We start from the raw sequence: 11,699 nt of genomic DNA, 5'->3' as shown, positions 1-11,699 counted from the left end.
ACCACACAATTGCACTCATCTCACACGCTAGCAAATTAATGCTCAAAATTCTTCAAGCCAGACTTCAACAGTACGAGAACCATGAATTTCCAGATGTTCAAGCTAAATTTAGAGAAGGCAGAGAAACCAGGGATCAAATTGCCAACATCCGTTGGATCATTAAAAAAGCAAGAGACTTCCAGAAAAACATCTACTTCTGCTTTATTGACTATGCCAAACCCTTTGACTGTGTGCATCACAATAAACTGGAAAATCCTGAAAGAGATGGGAATACCAGACTACCTGACCTGCCTCTCGAGAAACCTGTATTCAGGTCAGGAAGCAACAGTTAGAACTGGACATGGAACAACAGACTGGTTCTAAATAGGAAAAGGAGTACGTCAAGGCTGTATATTGTCACCCTGCTTATTTAACTTATATGCAGAGTACATCATGAGAAACTCTGGGCTGGATGAAGCCCAAGCTGGAATGAAGATTGCGGGGAGAAATATCAATAACCTCAGATATGCAGATGACACCACCGATATGGCAGAAAGTGAAGAGGAACTTAAGAACTTCTTGATGAAAGTGAAAGAGGAGAGTGAAAAAGTTGGCTTAAAACTCAACACTCAGAAAACGAAGATCATGGCATCTGGTCCCATCACTTCATGGCAAATAGATGGGGAAACAGTGGAAACAGTGGCTGACTTTATTCTGGGGGGCTCCAAAATCACTGCAGATGGTGACTGCAGCCAAGAAATTAAAAGACGCTTACTCCTTTAAGGAAAGTTATGACCAACCTAGACAGCATATTAAAAAGCAGAGACATTACTTTGCCAACAAAGGTCCATCTAGTCAAGGCTATGGTTTTTCCAGTGGTCACGTATGAATGTGAGAGTTGGGAGTATAAAGAAAGCTGATCGCCAAAGAATTGATGCTTTTGAACTGTGGTGTTGGAGAAGAGTCTTGAGAGTCTCTTGGACTGCAAGGAGATCAAACCAGTCCATCGTAAGGGAAATCAGTCCTGAATATTCATTGGAAGGACTGATGCTGAAGCTGAAGCTCCAATACTTTGGCCACCTGATGCGAAGAAGTGACTCATTGGAAAAGACCCTGATGCTGGGAAAGATTGAAGGCGGGAAGAGAAGGGGGACGACAGAGGATGAGATGGTTGGATGGCATCACCGATTCAATGGACATGAGTTTGAGCAAGCTCTGGGATTTGGTGATGGACAGGGGGGCCTGGCGTGCTGCCGTCCATGCGGCTGCGAAGAGTTGGACACAACTGAGCGACTGAAGTGAACTGAGAGTAAATCTGCTTGCCAGCCTGCAGCTGGGTCCCTGCACTTCAACCAGAGGCTCCTGTGTTCATTTTTCTCCTCCGCCCCGCAGAGGACCCCATCCTGCGAGGCTCAAGCGCGAAGGCCGTGTCTGGAGGATGGAGAGCTCTGAGGGGCGGACAGAGCTGGGATAGCTCAAGCTTGAAAAGATCGGGGCCGGGGCGGGGGGGCGGGCAACCGTGGATGAAGGAGAAAGTAAGTGGAGATACACTGTCCTGGCCGCGCACCCCGCTGCGTGAGGCACCTAACGAGACGAGTAGACAGCGCCCGCCCAGGAGCCGACGTTCTCAGTGGGAGAGGCCATCCAGGAGGACTTCTGGGAGGTGGTGGCCACACAGCTGTGCACCAGATGAGGACTTTGGGGGGAGCAGAGACAGCATTCCAGTTTGAAGACTGTGTCCGCAGAGCCAGTCTAGCGAGCGGTCAGCCAGCCGCCAGGAATTTCTAAGCATGAAAGGAAACTTGGAGACTGGACCCAGCCCTCCAGCCTGGGTCAGCCTGGGCAGGCAGATGCCAGCTCATGTTGCAGAGACTGGCCTGGAGGGGCAGAAGGGAAGCAGTGGCCCTCAGGGGGGAGGAAGCAAGTTCGAAGGGCAGTGCTGGCCGGAGAGCTGGGGAGGGGGCAGGTTCCCCAGTACCCGTAGAGGGGAGCGACGCGTGAGGCAGGGCCAGCCCAAGGCACGGTGGGGGCAGCCGAGCTCCCCTCATCACAAAGAGGCCAGAGCAGGAGCGGGGTTAGGGGAAGACAAGGCCCTCCAGGGACCCAGGACGGGGAGGAGGCCGCAGATGTCCAGCTGAGGGCCTATCTGGGGGAGTCATGCGCTTCTGGAGGTGAGACCCTGAGCCAGGACAGGGATGGGGAAAGGAAGGTGAGCCGAGTGCAGGGCACACTGGTTTTCCAAGGGCACCCAGACGGGCAGGGAAGGGCTGACCGCAGAGGTCCAATGGGGCTGGGAGAGAGAGTCCTCTCCTGAGGGTGGCAGCAGCCAGCCTGCAGTGACCGAGCTGTGAAAGGGGGGGACAGGCCTCTGATGCTTCTTCAGATGAAGAGGGAAACTGGAGGAGGACACCTCCCGGGCAGGAGAGAGGAGCCGGCAGGCGGGGAGGACAGGAGGCCCGGAGCAAGACGGGGGCGCTGGCCGGGGGCTGTGGGGAGCTGGAGGGACCCTCATCCCAAAATACAGCCGGCTCAAGTCAGTGGTCCCCGCCACGGGAACATCCGCAGCAGAGGAGGGGCAGGGCGGGAGAGGCCTCAGGGAGGGACGGGCAAGATAACCTGGTGTCCTCCCAGGGACGTGTCAGCTTCCGAGCAAAGCCTCTGTTCCCCGAGGGTCCGAGCTCTGGCTGCTCCGCCGTGGCTGTGCTTCTGCACGGAGAACAGGGCTGGCGCTTAGGAGAGTAAGAACAAGAGGAGGGAGGTGAAGCAGAGAGAGGTCCGAAGCAGGGACACTAGGCAGCAGGCTGGAGTGGAGAACGGGAGGCCTGACGTCTCTGCCCAGCGGGCAGGGCCTTAAAGGAGAGCAGCATCCGTGTCTGTCTGCAGAGCAGTTTGATCACAGCCATCCTAAGCAAGCAAAAATCAGTCAAGACTGGCGAAGATATTGGCAGCAAGTGGCAAAGAGTCTGTGAAAAAATTCATCCAGGGAATCCCCTGGAGGCCCAGAGGTTAGGATGTGGTGATTTCACTGCTCAGGGAATTAACAGCCCCACAAGCTGCATGACACAGCCAAAAATGAAATTTCTTAAGTACAAAACAATAACAAATGATATTGAGTCCATTAAATAAGTGGAAATGAATGTGAGCAGTTAACACTCAAAAGAGGGCAAAACCCAGAGAATTCCCTGGAGGTCCAGTGGTTCCGAAGCCTGGCTTCCAATGCAGAGGGCGCCGTCTTCATCCCTGACTATTAACAAGACCCCACATGCCGCAGGGCAACGAAGTCCTGGCGCCCTGCAGTCAGGGAAGCCCGAGCTCCGAGGGGGACCAGCCCATGTGCCACAACGAAGACCGGACCAAATAAATAAATAGAGACTTTTAAATATGTACGTCAGTGAGAGTAAACAACAAACCCGCGAGTCACGCGGTACACCAGTGAGCGCGTTTCTCGTCGCGTCACTGACGATGACCGTTCAGAATGCGTCAGGGAGTTCCTCTCCCAGTGATGTCTGCCGCCCGGGGTCTTGCTCGCTGCACAGGCTTTTCCCCGGGTGCGCGAGCCGGGGCCGCCGTCCGGCGCTGCGGGGCCTTCTCCCTGCGCCGGCTGCTGTCCTCTAGGGGACACAGGCTTTAGCAGCGGTGGCACATGGGCGCAGCTGCCCCCCTGCTCGTGGGATCTTCCCGGACCAAGGATCGCCTACGTTGCAGGTGGACCCTTAACCACTCCAGGGGCTTTTTTTTTTTTAATAAGAACTTTTAAGAGTTAATAATTAGAAAGTGAACCAACCTGAAAAAACGATAAAGGGTCTTTACCGGAAGCTCACAGAAGAGGAAGTCCCAGCCGGTATGAACAAAGGAAGTGAGTTCAATGACAGTAATACTCAGGAAATGCAAATGTTACACCTCACTTTCCCACGCTGGTAAAGAAAATACTATTCTGACACCTGTCGAAACAGTAAGAAAGACTATTCAGGAAGACTACTGCCATCCTCGGGGGGGGGGGGGGGTCTCTCAGTGGGGGAGGGCTCCGGTTCACCTCTGAGTACAGCAAAGACAGCTAGGGCCAGAATGAGGGGCTGCTGGGTGCAAGATTACTAATGTGAGATGTCAAGGGTAGGGGAATTCTTGCTGCCCTGGCCTAACGGGATTATCCAGGGTGGGGAATGAGGAACTTGATCAAGTATCAAGGCTGGGTGTACTCCCAGAACCGATCAGGCAAAGAGCTTTGTCTAGGCTGGGCTAGGCAGTCAGGAACAGGACAGGTGCCAAATGTGCCAGTTAGAGAGGTTTACAAACACGCCTGCAGGCACTTCCCTGGAGGCCCAGTGACCAACAGTCCACTTCCCTGGGCAGGTGATGCCGCTGAGTGGAGAACTGAGCTCTCACATGCACCAGTGAAGACCCAGCGCCCCACAGCTAGGACCCGAGGCAGCCAGATAAATAGATTTTAATTCGTTTCAAAAAAAAAAAAAAGCCTGGAAGATCTTTGACTCTCCTCCCACCAAGGGGTGAATCCCAATTTTTCTTCTTGTCCTTGTACGTGGCCTGGACTTCATGACTGGTTCTAAGGGACAGAATGAGACATAGGGAAGTGTGTGATTGTAAAAGGCCTCAAGCCTTGCGTCTGCCTCTGTCTGCGCTCTGTAAGCTCTCGCCCCCGACCCCATCGTAAAGACACTCAGGCAGCCCTGCAGGGAGGCCTGCGTGGACCCCAGACCTCTGTCAAAACCGGCCCCCACTTGCCTGCCAGGAGCCAGCTATCTGGCAATCAGACCCTGCAGCCCAGCCAGGCCTTCTGAGCACGGTGATCCTTGGCATCCCACAGCTGTCTGGAACCTCACGAGACACTGAGCCAGGGGCTTCCCTCTGGTCCAGTGGCTAAGACTCTGAGCTCCCAGCTCAGGGAGCCTAGGTTCGATCCCTGGTCAGAGGACTAGATCTTGCATGCCGCAACCAAGACCCAGCACAGCCAAATGTAAGAAACGAGAGAGGGAGAAAGAAACAAGAAAAGAAAAAGACTGAGCCAGAACCCAGCTCAACCGCTCCTGAATTCCTGGCCCATAGGAGAAGGCAACGGCACCCCACTCCAGTGCTCCTGCCTGGAAAATCCCACGGGCGGAGGAGCCTGGGGGGCTGCCGTCTATGGGATCACACGGAGTCGGACACGACTGAAGTGACTTAGCAGCAGCAGCAGCAGGAAGGATGGAAGACAATGGATGTTTATCGTTGCCATTTTCAGCTACTTGGCTGTGGCGTAATTTGTTACATAGCGGCACATAACTGATACCTAGAACTATTGGTATTGGCTATCAACATTTAAATAAATGCACAGTGGCTCTCTGCAAAGCAGCAATGCCAGTTCTGGGTATCCGAGGAATACCCCAGATGAAAGCAAGATGTATGGAGAGTATTCACTGCGGCAGGCATATCTTCAGTTGTGAGAAAGCAGAACCAAAGTGGAAGTGAGACAGGAGGGAAGGGGGCAGGGAAAAACCATGACAAGATGATACAGCCTTCAAGGATGTGACATTAACTGGTTAGAACCTAGCAGGCCCAAGCGGCAAAAGATATGACTTCCAGTGGACCTTGAGTCTCATTGCACGCTTATTACAATCCATTAGCTGACACAGCCGCTAAGGCCAGGACAGTTCCCAGGTCAATCATAAAAGGCCAGAAGGTAGACAGTAGCCTAACTCCTGGAAATCCCTACCCTCTCACCAAGGAGGCCTAGTGTGCCACAGTCCATGGGGCGGCGAAGAATCGGACACAACTGAGCAACTGAGCTGAACTGAGCTGAACCCCTTCCCCAGACGAGCTGAAATGACGCTCCCACTCAGCCGCCGAAATCTGGCGGTGTTGTTCCGTCGCTAGACTGTGTCCAACTCTTTGCCACTCAGCACGCCAGGCTTCCCCGTCCTTCGTCATTTCCTGGAGCTTGCTCAAACTCAAGTCCATTGAGTGGGTGATGCCATCCAACCATCTCGTCCTCTGTCGTCCCCTTCCCTTCCCGCCTTCAGTCCTTCCCAGCATCAGGGTCTTCTCCAGTGACTCAGCTCTTTGCATCAGGTGGCCAAAGTATTGCAGCTTCAGCTTCAGCATCAGTCCTTCCAAGACTGTTCAGGGTTGATTTCCTTTAAGATAGACTGGTTGGATCTCCTTGCATTCCAAGGGACTCTCAAGAGTCCTCTCCAACGCCGCGGTTCAAAAGCATCAATTCTTCTGGGCTCAGCCTTCTTTATGGTCCAACTCTCACATCCACACATGACCACAGGAAACACCACAGCCTTGACTGGACGGACCAGCAAAGAGACGTCTCTGCTTTTTAATATGCTATTTACGTTTGTCACCCAAACTGTGAAAACGAAACACCCTGCAACCCAGGGCCGCCTCACTTTCTGAGAGGGACGCATCCTGTCCGTGGAGCCTGTTTGTACGTAAACTGGCTTTCTCCCTCCTGTGGCTCACTCCTGGATTCTTGCCTGCGTGAGGCCGAGGCTCCTCACTTGGCAGCTGGTCCCAGGGCCCCACCTGACTTCTGGGACATGACCATCCACTCACACTCCCTTCTCTGGCAACACGTGTCCATAAATAAACCGGTTAGGTACCTGACCTGAAGCAGGTAATTTAGAGGCTGTGATGTAGCAATGACTCTTTTTTTTTTTTTTCCTTAAACCAAGTGACCAAGGATACAGCCCAGGCCCCAGCAGCGAAGGCACCAAGTCCCAACCAACGGGCCGCCAGGGAATTCCCAACAATAACGTCTCAACTTCACCAAATAGCCAAGTAATCCCATTTCCCAACTGTTCTCTACATGTCCTTCCTCGCTGAAGGTTGAAATTTATTGGCATCAAGGTTCAAACAAGGTCGTGGCATTGCAGACGGGTGGGGTGCCTCTGGCTGGTCTTCCCAGGTGGTGCTGGTGGGAAAGAATCCTCCTCCTACTGCAGAAGAGCTGTGGGTGGGGAAGCCCCCTGCAGAAGGACCTGGCAGCCCACTCCAGTGCTCTTGCCTGGAGAATCCCATGGACGGAGGAGCCTGGGGGCTACAGTCCACGGGGTCACAAAGAGCCGGATACGCCTGAAGCGACTTAGGATGGGGCTCCTCTAAAGTGTATCTTTGTTTTTCTTTGGGTTCCCCTTCACTTGTGTTTTTCTTCTTCTTTCTCTTCTTTGTTTTTAGATAAGAAGTAGATTTATTCGGATTCAGAGAGACGCACACTCCACAGAGTGCAGTCTGAGGGAGAGTGTGGCAGCCTGCATTTTTCTTCCTGTTGAGGAACCTGGATCCTTTGTTTTGCAGCCTCACCCTACCTGGATTTGCAATTCGTAATGTGACAATCGCCGCTGGGTACACGAAGTGCTACCTGCTTGGGGAAAAAGGTTAAAAAAAAAACCTGTAAAGATTATGTGATATACTCTGGGTGTCGTCTAGACCACACTTTTCTGGGCTATCAGATTTCCTTGCCCTTGAACTAGTTTGCAACTCTGTACATTACAGATAATCACAGTGCAGAATAATTCTTGTCCCTAGACGTGCAAGTTCTGCCGGGTCGGGGGGAATCTCTGTCACTCGCCAGGGGAGAGGTCAGTCTTGTCTATTTTTGCATATTCATTTTGAAACGGAGCAGGAGCCTGTGGTCCTTGCTCCCCCCACCAACCCCACTCCACGTCCTACACCAGCCTTTTGTCTGTAGAGAACCTTAGTCAAAGAGTAAGTTTAATCAGATAAATAAGAAATGCAGAAACAAAGGAGAACGGTCGGAAGAGACCAAATGATAATAACGTGGTCATTAAGCAGAGTCAGGGACCTCTAGCTCTTTCTCAAGGACTGTAGATAATATTCTGAGCCACATCCTGTGAGCTGCTAGATACTAAAACCCCAGGTGGAAGAAGTTAACTCCATGATGACCAGACTGTACCCATGGCTCAAGCTGCCACAGTTCCGAGAAGTGTCTCAAAGACACGAGAACAAACTGAGCCTGGAACTGAAGATTAACTGGACTTAAAACAATCAAGATGATGCCGGCCAGACCACCCGGTGTCCAGTTTGGAGATGACTGTCAGAGCTGACTCTGCTGGTTCCCGCCTGTGGTCCCGCGTGAACCCCCTACACTCGTGTCTATAGAAGCTCTTGCCCCACTGGTTCGCCAGGGGGTGGGATTGGGGCTGGGGAGTCTGCCTTTGGACAGATGTCTCCACCCTCCCCTGCCAGTTGCCAGCATTTAAAGTAAAGCACAGTTTCCTCTCCATCAGCATGGCCTGCTTATTGGCTTTTGAGCAGTGAGCAGCTGGACCCACACACACACCCCCACTAACAATTCCTGAATATTAAAAAGCTGCTAAGAAGTTACAGTGTTAGACTTTATTTTGGGGGGCTCCAAAATCACTGCAGATGGTGACTGCAGCCTTGAAATTAAAAGACGCTTACTCCTTGGAAGAAAAGTTATGACCAACCTAGATAGCATATCGAAAAGCAGAGATGTTACTTTGCTGACTAAGGTCCGTCTAGTCAAGGCTATGGATTTTCCTGTGGTCATGTATGGATGTGAGAGTTGGACTGTGAAGGAGGCTGAGTGCCGAAGAATTGATGCTTTTGAACTGTGGTGTTGGAGAAGACTCTTTGAGAGTCCCTTGGACTGCAAGGAGATCCAACCAGTCCATTCTGAAGGAGAACAGCCCTGGGATTTCTTTGGAAGGAATGATGCTAAAGCTGAAACTCCAGTACTTTGGCCACCTCATGTGAAGAGTTGACTCATTGGAAAAGACTCTGATGCTGGGAGGGATTGGGGGCAGGAGGAGAAGGGGATGACCGAGGATGAGATGACTGGATGGCATCACGGAACAGCATAGCCCTTGAGGACAGGACAAAAACTCGTTAGAATTGCCAACGTCCATGAAGGTGGAAGATTTGACTTCCAGCGGACCTGGAGCCTCATTACACATCCATTGTAATATAATAGTATCTGAATGCGTGCTCACAGGTGCTGTGATTGTTCTGAGGCTGACAGTTCAGTTCAGTTAAGTCGCTCAGTCATGTCCGACTCCTTGTGATCCTATGAACTGCAGCACACCAGGCTTCCCTGTCCATCACCAACTCCTGGAAGTTCCTCGAACTCATGTCCATTGAGTCTGTGATGCCATTCAACCATCCCATCCTCTGTTGTCCCCTTCTCCTCCTCCTCCTGAGGCTGACATCTAAGCCCAAAAAGTGGGTGGTGGCCTGGTTCCTGGAAATCCCCACCCAATCTCCAAAATAGTTGGAATAACCCTCCCATTCATTAGTCTATGAAATTACCCAGCCCTTAAGAACTAACCACTACGTATTTTGGGACTGCTCCCGCCCTTCGAGAGAAACTGTATTTTGTCTATGGAAAGTGTTTCTTTCTAAATAAATCCACTTCTTACCTGTCACTTTGCCTCTCGCTGAATCCCTCCTGCCCAGAGACGTGAAGAACCTTAGCTTCTTCATTAAGTCCTGAGACCCGGTGTGCCATTCCAATTAAAAGACAGTGGCTTCGAGTCTCAGTCTGGATTTTGGCCGGGTCCAGCCCCCTATCCGAGGTGTGCGGTTTCAGGAGGGGCAGGTCAGCACCTTCGAGGATTGAGCACCAGAGTGAGGAGGGGGACCAGAGGGGGTCCCCGTGCAAAGCTGGAAGGGGAGGGCCAGAGCCCCCAGGAGGGTGTGCAAGGCTTTCTAGCGGGAAGCTTCCAGCTCCTGTCTCCCGCAGGGCCCAGCATGGTCTCCACCAAATGTGTGGCTGTGACAGGGTCCAGCTATGGCAAGGTGGTCTCGGGAACCAGCAGAGTAGAGGTCTGGCCCAGCACCTCGGTGGCTTGGGAAAGGATCCTGCCTCCAGTCAGCTTCAGCTTCCTTTGCCATTCCTCCCCTAGAGTCCATTCAGGACCTGCCTTCCCACGTCTCCCCTCTCTCCCTGAGGCCAGGAGGTCTGTGGCCATCTCTGCCTCTCTTTGCCTAGTCACCATCCAGACTCTAACCAAGTTGTCATCACCTCTGGACCCCAGATAAAGGGATGAGTGAAAATAGAGGTCTGGAGCAAACACCAAAGGGGATAGCACTTAAGTTTATCCTGATGATAAATTCTTGACAATGTTCTGAGCCTCTTTGTCACAAGGAGCAACAGTAAGGACAGGAAAAAAAACCCACTGAATTGGAGACACATATACACAAGCGAACGTGAAATCGCTCAGTCGTGTCTGACTCTTTGTGACCCCGTGGACTGTAACCCGCCAGGCTCCTCTGTCCATGGGATTCTCCAGGCAAGAATACTGGAGTGGGTTGCCATTTCCCTCTCCGCAATATACATCACCAATATTTAATTCATGAATCACTAGGTTTATTGAACACAATTAGCACACAACAAGGGTTAGTTGAAGCACACTTTAAAAGAGTGAGCTGTATGGTGAGTGTATTAGGTCTCAGTTTTTCTAAATGTGCAGGACGGACAGAGACAGGGCAATGAACCATTCCAGTCAGCCTGAGGGCGGCCAAGACATGGGCTTTGGCAGCTAAAACTGGGAAGTCCTAGGCAAACCAGCACAAGCTGATCACCACGGGGACGGAATTTTTTTGTTGACCTGGACACTTGTGGGATCCTAGTTCCCCACCAGCAGTCAAACCTGAGCCCTGTCAAGTGAAAGCTTAGAGTCCCAACAGCTGGCCTGGCAGCGAATTCCCAGGACATACTTTTTTAAAATTATTTTTGAAAGAATGAGAGCAAAGAAGTTTGAAGATGTGACCATCTGTCCATCACTGCAAGCAATGAAACCTGAGGACCAGAGGGGCCGCTCTGTGGAAACTGCTCACTGCCTCCTCTCGCAGTCCCGTCCCCTAGTCCTGCCTGGGGCTCAGGGACACAGAGTGGGCATAGCCCGTCTGGGGCCCGGCGCTTAGTAGGCATGGGCAGGTGTCAGTTCACGTTTTCCATGAGGCCCATCTCGGTGACTGTCCATTCATTCAATAGCCTTTGTGGACCACTTGGGCTCAGGATTCTTGTCACCTGCCTTCCCTCCCCAGGGACACAGACAAAGCCCCATAGGATCAATCCGGCAGAGATTTCATCCTCCTAAGTGTATCCTCAGGCTTCACCCCCGGGTCCATTCCCGCCTGCTCCAGCTCCCCCTGCCTCCGCCACTCGGCACGTTCGTGTGCCTTTCGTGAGCATCTGGACTATGCTCTCCACGGGCAGGGCTGTTGGGCCAGACGGGAAAGCCTGTGCTGAAAAATGAGCAATGTGGTTTGGGTTCCTCACATTCCCAAGCCCTAGAAAACAGAGCCATTGGTGGGAAATGAAATTCCAAAAGTCTCACGGAGAGAACCAGCGAGTGGTCCGTCTTGGGATGCGGCCGCAGGAAGGGCCGAGCAGGTGCTGAAGTCTTTGATAAACAGTGTCTCCAAGGCATCCGCTCAGATAGCGTGCGGCTTCGCGCCGCCTCCCCGAGCGGTGCGGATGCCCTGGGCTCACGGGCCCTGCACGCAGCAGGGCCACGCGCCAGGCAGGCGAGCCGGCGCGCGGCGGGCCGGGGGGCGCGCGGCGGGCCGGGGGGCGCCCGGGACTCCATTTCCCACAAGCGCGCGCGCGCCCGTTTCCCACAATCCCCGCTCCTCTTCCGGCGCGGCCGGGGCGCCGCCGACGGCTTCCGGGTTGGGCCTGGCTCCGCGACCCAGGCGGCGGCGGCGGCGGCGGCGGCGGCGCGGGGCGCGGG

The sequence above is a fragment of the Capricornis sumatraensis genome, chromosome 17, assembly GCF_032405125.1.
Source record: "Capricornis sumatraensis isolate serow.1 chromosome 17, serow.2, whole genome shotgun sequence".
NCBI lineage: Eukaryota > Metazoa > Chordata > Mammalia > Artiodactyla > Bovidae > Capricornis > Capricornis sumatraensis.
This window is presented reverse-complemented; position numbering follows the sequence as displayed.